A 17,078-nucleotide genomic window follows, 5' to 3' on the forward strand; every position below is an offset into this window, starting at 1 on the left:
TCCACTTCGTCAACTTCGTCCACTTCTTCCACTTCTTCCACTTCTTCTACTTCTTCCACTTCTTCTTCTTTCTCCACTTCGTCAACTTCCTGCACTTCCTCCACTTCCTCCACTTCGTCAACTTCGTCCACTTCTTTAACTTCGTCCTCTTCGTCTACTTTGTCCACTTCCTGAACTCCGTCCACTTCCTGAACTTCGTCCACTTCGTCCACCTCGTGCAGTTTGTCTAGTTCGTCCAGTTCGTCCAATTCGTCCACTCCGTCCACTCCGTCCAATCCGTCCACTGCGTCCACTCCGTCCACTCCGTCAACTGCGTCCACTCCGTCCACTTCGTCCACTTCTTCTACTTCTTCCACTTCTTCCACTTCTCCCACTTCTTCCACTTCGTTCACTTCGTCAACTTCGTCCGCTTCGTCCACTTCCTCCATTCCTCCGCTTCCTCCGCTTCGTCCGCTTCGTCCGCTTCCTCCGCTTCCTCCGCTTCCTCCCCTTCCTCCACTTCGTCCACTTCGTCAACTTCGTCCACTTCGTCAACTTCGTCCACTTCGTCCACTTCGTCCACTTCCTCCACTTCGTCCACTTCCTCTACTTCGTGCACTTCGTCCACTTCGTGCACATCGTCCACTTCGTCCACTTCGTGCACATCGTCCACTTCGTCCACTTCGTGCACATTGTCCACTTCGTCCACTTCGTCCACTTCGTCCACTTCGTCCACTTCGTCGACTTCGTCAACTTCGTCCGCTTCGTACACTTCGTTCACTTCTTCCACTTCTTCCATTTCTTCCACTTCTTCCACTTCTTCAACTTCTTCTTCTTCTTCTACTTGTACCACTTTTTCTTCTTCTTCAACTTCTTCTTCGTCCACTTCGTCAACTTCGTGCAGTTCGTCAACTTCGACCAGTTCGTCAACTTCGTGCACTTCGTCCACTTCGTGCACTTCGTCCAATTCGTCCACTTCGTTCACTTCTCCCACTTCTTCCACTTCTTCCACTTCGTCCACCTCGTCCAGCTCGTCCACTTCGTCCACTTCGTCCACTTCATCCACTTCGTCCACTTCGTCAACTTCGTCCACTTCTTCCACTTCTTCCACTTCTTCTACTTCTTCCACTTCTTCTTCTTTCTCCACTTCGTCAACTTCCTGCACTTCCTCCACTTCCTCCACTTCGTCAACTTCGTCCACTTCTTTAACTTCGTCCTCTTCGTCTACTTTGTCCACTTCCTGAACTCCGTCCACTTCCTGAACTTCGTCCACTTCGTCCACCTCGTGCAGTTTGTCTAGTTCGTCCAGTTCGTCCAATTCGTCCACTCCGTCCAATCCGTCCACTGCGTCCACTCCGTCCACTCCGTCAACTGCGTCCACTCCGTCCACTCCGTCCACTTCGTCCACTTCTTCTACTTCTTCCACTTCTTCCACTTCTCCCACTTCTTCCACTTCGTTCACTTCGTCAACTTCGTCCGCTTCGTCCACTTCCTCCATTCCTCCGCTTCCTCCGCTTCGTCCGCTTCGTCCGCTTCCTCCGCTTCCTCCGCTTCCTCCCCTTCCTCCACTTCGTCCACTTCGTCAACTTCGTCCACTTCGTCAACTTCGTCCACTTCGTCCACTTCCTCCACTTCGTCCACTTCCTCTACTTCGTGCACTTCGTCCACTTCGTGCACATCGTCCACTTCGTCCACTTCGTGCACATTGTCCACTTCGTCCACTTCGTCCACTTCGTCCACTTCGTCCACTTCGTCCACTTCGTCGACTTCGTCGACTTCGTCAACTTCGTCCGCTTCGTACACTTCGTTCACTTCTTCCACTTCTTCCATTTCTTCCACTTCTTCCACTTCTTCAACTTCTTCTTCTTCTTCTACTTGTACCACTTTTTCTTCTTCTTCAACTTCTTCTTCGTCCACTTCGTCAACTTCGTGCAGTTCGTCAACTTCGACCAGTTCGTCAACTTCGTGCACTTCGTCCACTTCGTGCACTTCGTCCAATTCGTCCACTTCGTTCACTTCTCCCACTTCTTCCACTTCTTCCACTTCGTCCACCTCGTCCAGCTCGTCCACTTCGTCCACTTCATCCACTTCGTCCACTTCTTCCACTTCTTCCACTTCTTCCACTTCTTCTCCTTCTTCTTCTTCGTCCACTTCGTCAACTTCGTCCACTTCGTTCAGATCATCCACCTCGTTCACTTCTTCAACTTCGTCCTCATCGTCCACTTCCTCCACTTCTTCCACTCGTCAACTTTGTCAGCTTGTCCACTTGGTCCAATTCGTCCACTTCTTCCACTTCCTCCAATTCCTCCACTTCTTCCTCTTCGTCCACTTTGTTCAGTTCGTCCCCTTCGTCCACTTCGTTCACTTCGTCCACTTCGTCCATTCTGCGCAGTTCGTCCACTTCGTCCACTTCGTCCACTTCGTCCACTTCGTCTACTTCCACCACTTCGTCCACTTCTTCCACTTCGCCCACTTCGTGCAGTTCTTCTCCTTCTTCTTCTTCGTCAACTTCGTCAACTTCCTCTACTTCCTCCAATTTGTCCACTTCCTCTACTTCGTCCACTTCGTCCACTTCTTCCACTTCTTCTCCTTCTTCTTCTTCGTCCACTTCGTCAACTTCGACCACGTCGTCCACTTCGTTCAAATCGTCCACTTCTTCCACTTGTTCTAGTTTGTCTTCTTCGTCCACTACGTCCACTTCGTCCACTTCGTCAACTCGTCAACTTTGTCAACTTGTCCACCTGGTCCAATTCGTCCACTTCTTCCACTTCGTCAACTTCGTCCACTTCGTCAACTTCCCCAACTTCCTCCACTTCCTCCATTTCCTCAACTTCGTCCACTTCGTCCACTTTGTTCAGTTTGTCCACCTCGTCCAATTCCTCCACTTCGTCCACTTCATCCATTTTGTGCACTTCGTCAACTTCTTCCACTTCGTCCACTTCGTCAACTTCGTCAACTTACTTAACTTTGTCGACTTCGTCCACTTCGTCAACTTCGTCAACTTCGTCCACTTTTTCAACTTCGTCCACTTCGTCCACTTCGTCCAATTCGTCCACTTCGTCCACTTCGTCCACGTTTTCCACTTCGTCAACTTCGTCCACTTCGTCATCTTTGTCCACTTCGTCAACTTCGTCCACTTCGTCCACTTCGTAAACTTCGTCCACTTCCAAAACTTCGTCCATTTGGTCCACTTCTTCCACTTCTTCTCCTTCTTCTTCATCAACTTCGTCAACTTCGTCCACTTCCAAAATTTCGTCCACTTCGTCCAGTTTGTCGACTTCGTCCACTTCTTCCACTTTGTCCACTTCGTCATCTTCCCCAACTTTGCCACTTCGTCAAATTCGTCCCACTTCTTCAACTTCATCCACTTCGTAAACTTCGTGCACTTCGTAAACTTCGTGCACTTCGTGCACTTCGTCCACTTCATCAACGTCGTCCACTTCGTCCACTTCTTCCACTTCTTCAAGTTCTTCCACTTCTTCCACTTCTTCTTCTTTGTCCACTTCGTCCACTTCGTTCACTTCGTCCATTTTGTCCACTTCTCCCACTTCTTCCACTTCCTCCACTTCCTCCACTTCGTTCAGATCGTCCACTTCGTTCACTTCTCCCACTTCTTCCACTTCCTCCACCTCCTCCACTTCCTCCACTTCGTTCAGATCGTCCACTTCGTTCACTTCGTACACTTCGTTCACTTCGTCCACTTCGTCCACTTCGTCCACTTCGTCCACTTCGTCCACTTCGTCCACTTACTCAACTTCGTCCACTTTGTCCACTCCGTTCACTCCGTCCACTCCTTCCACTTCTTCCACTTCCTCCACTTCTTCCACTTCTTCCACTTCCTCCAGTTCGTCAACTTCGTCAACTTTGTCTACTTCCTCCACTTCCTCCACTTCCTCCACTTCGTTCAGATCGTCCACTACGTCCGCTTCGTCCACTTCCTCAATTTCCACAACTTCGTCATATTCGTCCACTTCTTCCACTTCGTGCACTTCATCGACTTCGTCCACTTCGTCCACTTCTTCCACTACTTCCACTTCGTCCACTTCGTCCTCTTCGTCCACTGCGTTCAATTCGTCCACTTCTTCCACTTCGTCCACTTCTTCCACTTCTTCCATTTCTTCCACTTCTTCCACTTCTTCCACTTCTTTCACTTCTTCCACTTCTTCAATTTCTTCCACTTCTTCCACTTCTTCCACTTCTTCTTCTTCTTCCACTTCTTCTTCTTCTTCTTCTTCGTCTAGTTCGTGAACTTCGTCAACTTCGTCCACTTCGTGCACATCGTCCTCCTCGTCTACTTCGTCCACTTCTTACACTTCTTCCACTTCTTCTCCTTCTTCTTCTTCGTCAAATTCGTGAACTTCGTCCACTTGCCCGACTTCCTCCACTTCCTCCACTTCCTCCACTTACTCCACTCGTCCACTTCCTCTACTTCGTCCAATTCGTCCACTTCCTCAACTTCGTGCACTTGTTCCACTTCGTCCACTTCGCCCACTTCGTCCGCTTGCTCCAGTTCGTCCACTTCGTCCACTTCGTCCACTTCTTGCACTACTTCCACTTCTTATACTTCTTCTTCGTCCACTTCGTCCACTTCGTCAAGTTCGTCCACTTCGTCCACTTCGTCCACTTCGTCCACTTCGTGCACTTGTTCCACTTCGTCCAGTTCGCCCACTTCGCCCACTTCGTCCGCTTGCTCCAGTTCGTCCAGTTCGTCCAGTTCGTCCAGTTCGTCCACTTCGTCCACTTCGTCCACTTCGTCCACTTCGTCCACTTCGTCCACTTCGTCCACTTCGTGCACTTGTTCCACTTCGTCCACTTCGTCCACTTCGTCCACTTCCTCCAATTCGTCCACTTCCTCCAGTTCGTCCACTTCGTCCACTTCTTGCACTACTTCCACTTCTTCTACTTCTTCTTCGTCCACTTCGTCAACTTTGTCCACTTCGCCCAGTTTGTCCACTTCGTCCACTTCTTCCACTTTGTCCACTTCATCCACTTCGTCATCTTCCCCAACTTTGCCAATTCGTCAAATTCGTCCCACTTCTTCAACTTCATCGACTTCTTCAACTTCGTGCACTTCGTCCACTTCGTCAACGTCGTCCACTTCTTCCAGTTCTTCCATTTCTTCTTCTTTGTCCACTTCGTCCACTTCTCCCACTTCTTCCACTTCCTCCACTTCCTCCAATTCCTCCACTTCGTTCAGATCATCCACTTCGTTCACTTCGTCCACTTCGTCCACTTTGTCCACTTCGTCCACTTCGTCCACTTCGTCCACTTTGTCCACTTCGTCCACTTCGCCCACTTCGTAAACTTCGTCCACTTCGTCCACTTCTTCCACTTCTTCCACTTCTTCTTCTTTGCCCACTTCGTCAACTTCCTCCACTTCCTCCACTTCCTCCACTTCGTCCACTTCTTCCACTTCTTCTTCTTCTTCCACTTTGTCCACTTTTTCCACTTCGTTAACTTCGTCCACTTCCACCACTTCGTCCACTTCATCCACTACGTCAAATTCGTCTACTTCGTCCACTTCCACAACTTCGTCCACTTCGTCCACTTCTTCCACTTGTTCCACTTCTTCCACTTCGTCCACTTCGTCCATTTCGTCCACTCTTCTACTTCGTGCACTTCATCCACTTCGTCCACTTCTTCCACTTCTTCCACTTCTTCCACTTCTTCCACTTCTTCCACTTCTACCACTTCTTCTTCTTCTTCCAATTCTTCTCCTTCTTCTTCTTCGTCCACTTCGTCCAGTTCTTAAACATCGTCCACTTCGTGCACTTCGTCCACTTCGTCCTTTTCGTGCAGTTTGTTCACTTCGTCCACTTCGTCCTTTTCATTCAGTTCGTTCACTTCGTCCACTTCTTCCACTTCCTCCACTTCCTGCACTTCGTTCAGATCGTCCACTTCGTTCACTTCGTCAACTTCGTCCACTTCGTCCACTTCTTCCACTTCTTCCACTTCTTCCACATCTTCCACTTCTTCCACTTCTTCTTCTTCTTCCAATTCGTCCACTTCTTCCACTTCGTCAATTTCGTCTACTTCGTCAACTTCGTCCACTTCGACCACTTCTTCACTTCTTCCACTTCTTCCCCTCTTTCTTCTTCGTCCACTTCGTCCACTTCGTGCACTTCGTCTACTTCGTCCATTTTGTTTAGATCTTCCACTTCATCTATTTCTTCCACATCCTCCACTTCTTCCACTTTGTCAACTTCGTCCACTTCCTCAACTTCGTCCACTTCATCAACTTCGTCCACTTCGTCAACTTCCTTAACTTTGTCCACTTCGTTCACTTCGTCAACTTCGTCCACTTCATCAACTTCGTCCACTTCGTCAACTTCCTTAACTTTGTCCACTTCGTCCACTTCTTCAACTTCGTCCACTTCGGCTACTACGTGCACTTCGTCGACTTCATCAACTTCGTCCACTTCGTCCACTCCGTTCACTCCGTCCACTTCGTCCACTTCTTCCACTTCTTCCACTTTTTCTTCTTCGTCCACTTCGTCAACTTCCTCCACTTCCTCCACTTCTTCCATTTCGTTCAGATCGTCCACTTCGTCGCTTCGTCCACTTCTTCCAATTTTTCCACCTCTTCGACTTCTTCTTCTTCTTCCACTTCGTCCACTTCTTCAACTTCGTCAGTTTCGTCCACTTCGTCAACTTCGTCCACTTCTTCCACTTCTTCCACTTTGTCCACTTCGTCCGCTTCGTCCACTTCGTCAATTTCTTCCCCTTCTTACACTTCTTCCACTTCTACCACTTCTTCTTCTTCTTCCACTTCTTCTCCTACTTCTTCTTCGTCCACTTCGTCAACTCCGTCCAGTTCGTTAACTTCGTCCACTTCCTCCACTTCGTTCAGTTCGTTCACTTCGTCCACTTTGCCCACTTCTCCCACTTCTTCAACTTCCTCCACTTCCTCCACTTCCTCCACTTCGTTCAGATCGTCCACTTCGTTCACTTTGTCCACTTCGTCCACTTCTTCCACTTCTTCTTCTTCTTCCACTTCGTCCACTTCTTCCACTTCGTCAATTTCGTCCACTTCGTCAAGTTCGTCCACTTCTTCCACTTCTTCCACTTCTTCCACTTCTTCGTCTTCTTCCACTTCTTCTGCTTCTTCTTCTTTGTCTAGTTCGTGAACTTTGTCAACTTCGTCCAGTTCGTGCACTTCGTCCACTTCGTCCATTTCGTCCACTTCATCCACTTCTTCTTCTTCTTCCACTTGTACCACTTCTTCTTCTTCTTCCACTTCTTCTCCTTCTCCTTCTTCGTCAACTTCGTCCTCTTCTCCCACTTCGTCCACTTCACCCACTTTGTCCACTTCGCCCACTTCGTCCACTTCTTTCACTTCTTTCACTTCGTGCACTTCGTTCACTTCGTGCACTTCGTTCACTTCGTGCACTTCGTCCACTTTTTCCACTTCGTCCACTTCGCCCACTTTGTCCACTTCGCCCACTTTGTCCACTTCGTGCAGTTCATCCACTTCGTCCAGTTCATCCACTTCGTCCAGTTCATCCACTTCCTCCACTTCGAACACTTCTTCCACTTCTTCCACTTCATCCACTTCTTCTTCTTATTCTTCCACTTGTACCACTTCTTGTTCTTCTTCCACTTCTTCTCCTTCTTCTTCTTTGTCCAGTTCGTCAACTTCGTCCAGTTCGTCAACTTCGTCCACTTTGTCCACTTCGTTCACTTCATTCACTTCGTCCACTTCGTCCACTTCTTCCACTTTGTCCACTTCGTCTACTTCGTCCACATTGTCCACTTCGTCCACTTCGTTAACTTTGTCCACTTCGTACACTTCTTCCACTTCTTCCACTTCTTCCACTTCTTCCACTTCTTCCATTTCTTCCACTTCTTCTTCTTCTTCCACTTGTACCACTTTTTCTTGTTCTTCCACTTCTTCTCCTTCTTCTTCTTCGTCAACTTCGTCCACTTGGTCCACTTTGTCCACTTCATTCACTTCGTCGACGTCGTCCATTTTGTCCACTTCGTCCACTTCGTCCCCTTCTTCCACTTCTTCCACTTCTTCGACTTCTTCCACTTCTTCCACTTCATCAACTTCTTCTTCTTCTTCCACTTATACCACTTCTTCTTCTTCTTCCACTTCTTCTACTTCTTCTACTTCTTCTTCTTCGTCCACTTCTTCTTCCACTTCTTCTACGTCAACTTCGTCCAGTCCGTCAACTTCGTCCACTTTGTCCACTTCGTTCACTTCGTCCACTTCCTCGACTTTGTCCACTTCGTCAACTTTGTCCACTTCGTACACTTCTCCCACTTCTTTCACTTCTTCGACTTCTTCGACTTCTTCCACTTCATCCACTTCTTCTTCTTCTTCTTCTTCCACTTGTACCACTTCTTCTTCTTCCACTTCCTCTCCTTCTTCTTCTTCGTCCAGTTCGTCAACTTCATCCACTTCGTCCACTTCGTCTAATTCGTTGACTTTGTCCACTTCCTCCACTTCGTCCACTTCTTCAACTTCGTCCACGTCGTCCACTTCGTACACTTCTTCGACTTTTTCCACTTCTTCCACTTCATGCACTTATTCTTCTTCTTCCTTTTGTACAACTTCTTCTTCTTACTCCACTTCTTCTCCTTCTTCTTCTTCGTCCATTTCGTCAACTTCGTCCAGTTCGTCAACTTCGTCCACTTCTTCCACTTCGTCCATTTCATCAACTTTGTCCATATCGTACACTTCTTCCACTTCTTCCACTTCTTCTTCTTCTTCGACATGTACCACTTCTTCTTCGTCTTCCACTTCTTCTCCTTCTTCTTCTTCGTCGACTTCGTCCAGTTCATCCACTTCGTCTATTTCGTCCACTTCTGCTTCTTCTTCGACTTCCTCTCCTTCTTCTTCTTCGTCCGGTTCGTCAACTTCGTCCAATTCGTCAACTTCATCCACTTCGTCCACTTCATTGACTTTGTCCACTTCCTCCACTTCGTCCACTTCCTCCACTTCGTCCACTTCCTCCACTTCCTCCACTTCTTCAACTTCGTCCACTTCGTCCACTTCACCCACATCGTCCACTTCGTCCACTTCGTCCACTTCGTCCACTTCGTCCACTTTGTCCACTTCGTCCACTTCGTCCACTTCGTCCACTTCGTCCACTTCGTACACTTCTTCGACTTCTTCGACTTCTTCCGCTTCATCCACTTCTTCTTCTTCTTCCACTGGTCCCACTTCTTCTTCTTTTTCCACTTCTTCTCCTTCTTCTTCATCGTCCAGTTCGTCAACTTCGTCCAGTTCGTCAACTTCGTCTTCATCCACTTCGTCCACTTCGTCCAGCTCCTCAACTTCGTCCACTTCATGCACTTCCACTTCTTCTTCTTCTTCGACATGTACCACTTCTTCATCTTCTTCCACTTCTTCTCCTTCTTCTTCTTTGTCAACATCGTCAACTTCGTCCACTTCGTCCACTTCGTCTATTTCGTCCACTTCGTCCACTTCATCCACTTCTCCCATTTCTTCCAGTTCTACCACTTGTCCTTCGTCTTCCACTTCCTCTCCTTCTTCTTCTTCGTCCAGTTCGTCAACTTTGTACAGTTCGTCAACTTCGTCCAATTCGTCAACTTCATCCACTTCGTGCACTTCGCCCACTTCGTTGACTTTGTCCACTTCGTCCACTTCGTCCACTTCCTCCACTTCCTCCACTTCGTCCATTCTTCAACTTCGTCCACTTCGTCCACTTCGTCCACTTCACCCACTTCACCCACTTTGTCCACTTGGTCCACTTCGTCCACTTCGTCCACTTCGTCCACTTAGTCCACTTCGTCCACTTCGTATACTTCTTCGACTTCAACCACTTCTTCCACTTCATCCACTTCTTCTTCTTCTTCCACTTGTTCCACTTTTTCTTCTTCTTCAACTTCTTCTCCTTCTTCTTCATCGTCCAGTTCGTCAACTTCATCCAGTTCGTCAACGTCGTCTTCATCCACTTCGTCCACTTCGTCCAGTTCGTCAACTTCGTCCACTTCATGCAGTTCGTCCACTTCTTCCCCTTCGTCCACTTCATCAACTTTGTCCACTTCGTCCACTTCTTCAACTTCTTCTCCTTCTTCATCTTAGTCAACTTCGTCCACTTCGTCTATTTCGTCCACTTCTTCTTCTTCTTCCACTTGTACCACTACTTCTTCTTCTTCCACTTCTTCCCCTTCTTCTTCTTCGTCCAGTTCGTCGACTTCGTCCACTTCGTTCACTTCATTCACTTCGTCCACCTCGTCCCCTTCTTCCACTTCGTCCACTTCTTCCACTTCTTCCCCTTCTTCCACTTCTTCTCCTTCTTCTTCTTTGTCCACTTCGTCAATTTCGTCTAATTCCTCCACTTCATCCACTGCGTGAAATTCGTCGACTTCGTGCACTTCGTCACCGTTGTGTACTTCCTCCACTTGCTCCACTTCCTCCACTTCCACCACATCGTCCACTTCGCCCACTTCCTCCACTTCGTCCACCTCATTCACATCGTCCACTTCGTCCAGTTCGTCCACTTCTTCCACTTGGCCCACTCGTCCACTTCTTCCACTTCTTCCACTTGTACCAATTCTTCTTCTTTTTCAACTTCTTCTTCTTCGTCCAGTTCATCAACTTCGTCTAGTTCGTCAACTTCGTCCACTTCGTGCACTGCGTTCACTTGGTTCACTATATTCACTTTGTCCACTTCTTCCACTTCGTCCACTTCGTCCACTTCGTCAACTTCGTCGACTTCATCTACTTCATCCACTACGTCCACTTCGTCCACTTCGTCCACTTCGTCCACTTCGTCCACTTCTTCCACTTCTTCCACTTCTTCCACTTCGTCCACTTCTTCCACTTCGTCCACTTCGTCCACTTCGTTCACTTCGTCCACTTCGTCCACTTTGTCCACTTCGTCCACTTTTTCCAGTTCCTCCACTTCCTCCACTTCCAGCACTTCGTCGACTTCTTGCACTTTGTCCACTTCGTCCTCTTCGTCGACTTCTTCCACTTCGTCTACTCCGTCCACTTCTTCTTCTTCTTCCACTTCTTCTCCTTCTTCTTCTTCTTCGTCCAGTTCGTCAACTTCGTCCTCTTCGTCCACTTGGTTCACTTCATTCACTTCGTCCACTTCTTCCACTTCGTCCACTTCGTCCATTTCGTCAACTTCGTCCACTTCATCCGCTTCGTCCACTTCGTCCACTTCGTCCGCTTCGTCCACTTTTTCCACTTCGTCCACATCGTCCACTTCGGCCATTTCTTTCACTTCGTCCACCTCTCTTCCACTTCGTCCACATCGTCCACTTCGTCCACTTCGTCCACTCCGTCCACTCCGTCCACTTCTTCCACTTCTACCACTTCTTCTTTTTCTTCCGCTTCTTCTCCTTCTTCTTCTTCATCCAGTTCGTCAACTTCGTCCACTTCGTCCACTTGGTTCACTTCATTCACTTCGTCCACTCCTTCCACTTGGCCCACTTCGACCACTTCTTCCACTTCGTCCACTTCTTCCACTTCTTCCACTTCTTCCACTTCTACCAATTCTTCTTTTTCCACTTCTTCTTCTTCGTCCAGTTCGTCAACTTCGTCCACTTGGTTCACTTCATTCACTTCGTCCACTTCTTCCACTTCGTCTACTTCGTCCAATTCGTCAACTTCGTCCACTTCGTACACTTCTTCGACTTTTTCCACTTCTTCCACTTCATCCACTTCTTCTTCCTTTTGTACAACTTCTTCTTCTTACTCCACTTCTTCTCCTTCTTCTTCTTCGTCCATTTCGTCAACTTCGTCCACTTCATGCACTTCGTCCACTTCTTCCACTTCGTCCATTTCATCAACTTTGTCCATATCGTACACTTCTTCCACTTCTTCCACTTCTTCTTCTTCGACATGTACCACTTCTTCTTCGTCTTCCACTTCCTCTCCTTCTTCTTCTTCGTCCAGTTCGTCAACTTCGTACAGTTCGCCAACTTCGTCCAATTCGTCAACTTCATCCACTTCGTCCACTTCATTGACTTTGTCCACTTCCTCCACTTCGTCCACTTCCTCGACTTCGTCCACTTCCTCCACTTCGTCCACTTCCTCCACTTCCTCCACTTGTTCAACTTCGTCCACTTCGTCCACTTCGTCCACTTCGTCCACTTCGTCCGCTTCGTCCACTTCGTCCCCTTCGTCCACTTCGTCCACTTCGTCCACTTCGTCCACTTCGTCCACTTCGTCCACTTCGTCCACTTCGTCCACTTCGTACACTTCTTCGACTTCTTCCACTTCATCCACTTCTTCTTCTTCTTCCACTTGTACCACTTCTTCTTCTTTTTCCACTTCTTCTCCTTCTTCTTCATCGTCCAGTTCGTCAACTTCGTCTTCATCCACTTCGTCCACTTCGTCCAACTCCTCAACTTCATCCACTTCATGCACTTCCACTTCTTCTTCTTCTTCGACATGTACCACTTCTTCATCTTCTTCCACTTCTTCTCCTTCTTCTTCCATGTCAACATCGTCAACTTCGTCCACTTTGTCCACTTCGTCTATTTTGTCCACTTCGTCCACTTCGTCCACTTCATCCACTTCGTCCAGTTCATCCACTTCTTCCATTTCTTCCACTTCTACCACTTGTCCTTCGTCTTCCACTTCCTCTCCTTCTTCTTCTTCGTCCAGTTCGTCAACTTCGTACAGTTCGTCAACTTCGTCCAATTCGGCAACTTCATCCACTTCGTGCACTTCGCCCACTTCGTTGACTTTGTCCACTTCGTCCACTTCCTCCACTTCCTCCACTTCGTCCATTCTTCAACTTCGTCCACTTCGTCCACTTCACCCATTTCACCCACTTTGTCCACTTGGTCCACTTGGTCCACTCCGTCCACTTCGTCCACTTCGTCGACTTCGTCCACTTCGTATACTTCTTCGACTTCAACCACTTCTTCCACTTCATCCACTTCTTCTTCTTCTTCCACTTCTTCTCCATCTTCTTCATCGTCCAGTTCGTCAACTTCATCCAGTTCGTCAACGTCGTCTTCATCCATTTCGTCCAGTTCGTCAACTTCGTCCACTTCATGCACTTCGTCCACTTCTTCCACTTCGTCCACTTCATCAACTTTGTCCACTTCCTCCACTTCGTCCACTTCCTCCACCTGTTCAACTTCGTCCACTTCGTCCACTTCGTCCACTTCGTCCGCTTCGTCCACTTCGTCCCCTTCGTCCACTTCGTCCCCTTCGTCCACTTCGTCCACTTCGTCCACTTCGTACACTTCTTCGACTTCTTCCACTTCATCCACTTCTTCTTCTTCTTCCACTTGTACCACTTCTTCTTCTTTTTCCACTTCTTCTCCTTCTTCTTCATCGTCCAGTTCGTCAACTTCGTCTTCATCCACTTCGTCCACTTCGTCCACTTCGTCCAGCTCCTCAACTTCGTCCACTTCATGCACTTCCACTTCTTCTTCTTCTTCGACATGTACCACTTCTTCATCTTCTTCCACTTCTTCTCCTTCTTCTTCCTTGTCAACATCGTCAACTTCGTCCACTTTGTCCACTTCGTCTATTTTGTCCACTTCGTCCACTTCGTCCACTTCATCCACTTCGTCCCGTTCATCCACTTCTTCCATTTCTTCCACTTCTACCACTTGTCCTTCGTCTTCCACTTCCTCTCCTTCTTCTTCTTCGTCCAGTTCGTCAACTTCGTACAGTTCGTCAACTTCGTCCAATTCGGCAACTTCATCCACTTCGTGCACTTCGCCCACTTCGTTGACTTTGTCCACTTCGTCCACTTCCTCCACTTCCTCCACTTCGTCCATTCTTCAACTTCGTCCACTTCGTCCACTTCACCCACTTCACCCACTTTGTCCACTTGGTCCACTTGGTCCACTCCGTCCACTTCGTCCACTTCGTCGACTTCGTCCACTTCGTATACTTCTTCGACTTCAACCACTTCTTCCACTTCATCCACTTCTTCTTCTTCTTCCACTTCTTCTCCATCTTCTTCATCGTCCAGTTCGTCAACTTCATCCAGTTCGTCAACGTCGTCTTCATCCACTTCGTCCACTTCGTCCAGTTCGTCAACTTCGTCCACTTCATGCACTTCGTCCACTTCTTCCACTTCGTCCACTTCATCAACTTTGTCCACTTCGTCCACTTCTTCCACTTCTTCTCCTTCTTCTTCTTAGTCAACTTCGTCCACTTCGTCTATTTCGTCGACTTCTTCTTCTTCTTCAAGTTGTACCACTACTTCTTCTTCTTCCACTTCATCCCCTTCTTCTTCTTCGTCCAGTTCGTCAACTTCGTCCAGTTCGTCGACTTCGTCCACTTCGTTCACTTCATTCACTTCGTCCACCTCGTCCACTTCTTCCACTTCGTCCACCTCTTCCACTTCTTCCACTTCTTCCACTTCTTCTCCTTCTTCTTCTTTGTCCACTTCGTCAATTTCGTCTAATTCCTCCACTTCATCCACTTCGTGAACTTCGTCGACTTCGTGGACTTCCTCACCTTCGTGTACTTCCTCCACTTCCTCCACTTCCTCCACTTCCACCACATCGTCCACTTCGCCCATTTCCTCCACTTCGTCCACTTCATTCACATCGTCCACTTCGTCCAGTTCGTCCACTTCTTCCACTTGGCCCACTTCGTCCACTTCTTCCACTTCTTCCACTTGTACCAATTCTTCTTCTTTTTCAACTGCTTCTTCTTCGTCCAGTTCATCAACTTCGTCTAGTTCGTCAACTTCGTCCACTTCGTGCACTACGTCCACTTGGTTCACTACATTCACTTCGTCCACTACTTCCACTTCGTCCACATCGTCAACTTCGTCGACTTCATCTACTTCATCAACTTCGTCCACTTCGTCCACTTCGTCAACTTCGTCCACTTCGTCCACTTCTTCCACTTCTTCCACTTCTTCCACTTCTTCCACTTCGTCCACTTCGTCCACTACGTTCACTTCGTCCACTTTGTCCACTTCGTCCACTTTTTCCACTTCCTCCACTTCCTCCACTTCCAGCACTTCGTCGACTTCTTGCACTTTGTCCACTTCGTCCACTTCTTCCACTTCGTCTACTCCGTCCACTTCTTCTACACTTCTACCACTTCTTCTTCTTCTTCCACTTCTTCTTCTCCTTCTTCTTCGTCCAGTTCGTCAACTTCGTCCACTTCGTGCACTACGTCCACTTGGTTCACTTCATTCACTTCATCCACTTCTTCCACTTCGTCCACTTCGTCCATTTCGTCAACTTCGTCCACTTCGTCCGCTTCATCCACTTCGTCCGCTTCGTCCACTTTTTCCACTTGGTCCACATCGTCCACTTCGGCTATTTCTTCCACTTCGTCCACTTCATCCACCTCGCTTCCACTTCGTCCACATCGTCCACATCGTCCACTCCGTCCACTCCGTCCACTCCGTCCACTTCGTCCACTTCTTCCACTTCTACCACTTCTTCTTTTTCTTCCACTTCTTCTCCTTCTTCTTCTTCATCCAGTTCGTCAACTTCGTCCACTTTGTTCACTTCATTCACTTCGTCCACTTCTTCCACTTGGCCCACTTCGTCCACTTCTTCCACTTCGTCCACTTCTTCCACTTCTTCCACTTCTTCCACTTCTACCAATTCTTCTTTTTCCACTTCTTCTTCTTCGTCCAGTTCGTCAACTTCGTCCACTTCTTCCACTTCTCCACTTCGTCCACGTCGTCCACTTCGTCCATTTCGTCCTCTTCGTCCACTTCTTCCACTTCTACCACTTCTTCTTCTTCTTCCACTTCTTTATTCTTCTTCTTCTTCGTCCAGTTCGTCAACTTCGTCCACTTGGTTCACTTCATTCACTTCGTCCACTTCTTCCACTTCGTCCACTTCGTCCACTTCGTCAACTTCGTTAACTTCATCCACTTCGTACACTCCTTCCACTTCTTCCACTTCTTCCACTTCGTCCACTTCCACCACTTCGTCCACTTTGTCCACTTCGTCCACTTCGTCCACTTCTTCCACTTCCTCCATTTCCTCCACTTTCACCACTTCGTCGACTTCCTGCACTTCGTCCACTTCGTCCACTTCTTCCACTTCGTCCACTTCTTTCACTTCTACCACCTCTTCTTCTTCTTCCACTTCTTCTACTTGTTCTTCTTCGTCTAGTTCGTCAACTTCGTCCACTTCGTCCACATGGTTCACTTCATTCACTTCGTCCACTTCTTCCACTTCGTCCACTTCGTCCGCTTTGTCCGCTTCGTCCGCTTCGTCCACTTTGTCCACTTCGTCCACATCGTCCACTTCGCCCACTTCTTTCACTTCGTCCACTTCGTCCACGTCTTCCACTTCGTCCACTTCGTCCACTTCGTGCATTTCGTCCACTTCGTGCACTTCGTCCACTTCGTCCACTCCGTCCACTTCGTCCACTTCGTCCAGTTCCTCCATTACGTCCACTTCTTCCACTTCGTCCTCTCCGTCCTCTCCGTCCACTTCGTCCACTTCTTCCACTTCTACCACTTCTTCTTCTTCTTCTTCCACTTCTTCTTCCTCGTCCAGCTCGTCCACTTCATCCAGATCGTCAATTTTGTCCACTTCGTCCACTTCGTCAACTTCGTCCACTTCATTCACTTCGTCCACTTCTTTCTGATGGAAGGCCATCTAAGACATACATTGGACCTCTTACTAGAGCCATGGCTAAGAGAGTTCAAGAGGAAGAAGGATCACTTAATATTTTGCTTCTATGGAAGGTGAATTATCTTAAACCTTCTTCTCTTAATTAAGCATGTTTACTTTGTTTTGTAGGATTAAATAAATTGGAGGGAGCAGCTGCCAACATGGCATTTGGCACGTGAAAGGAAGAATGGTTGGATAAGCTTGCTGCCAAAGTCATATGCACCCAGCCAAAACCCCAAAATAGCCCAACGTTGGATGAGGAGATGCTTCAAACACGTGAGGAGCTAACCTGGAGCAAGGCATGGGATTTGCTGGAAGTTTTTAGTGTTGCTGTTAGGCTTCCCATTTGAAATTAGGCGGGAGTTCATTTCAGAAAAGAGACCCATCTTCACTTATAAATAGGATGGTTTCTTCCTTGTATGGTACTTTAGAGCTATGCCCAAATGCTGAGAAATATATTCCAGTCTTGCATTCTGCTCTTGAGTCAAAATTGCTTGCAATTTCTTCATTTTCTCTCAAGCTTCCTTCCATTATATGAAGGCTTTCTG

This window comes from Vigna umbellata, chromosome 6 (genome assembly GCF_029865625.1).
Source record: "Vigna umbellata cultivar VRB3 chromosome 6, Vumbellata_1.0, whole genome shotgun sequence".
NCBI lineage: Eukaryota > Viridiplantae > Streptophyta > Magnoliopsida > Fabales > Fabaceae > Vigna > Vigna umbellata.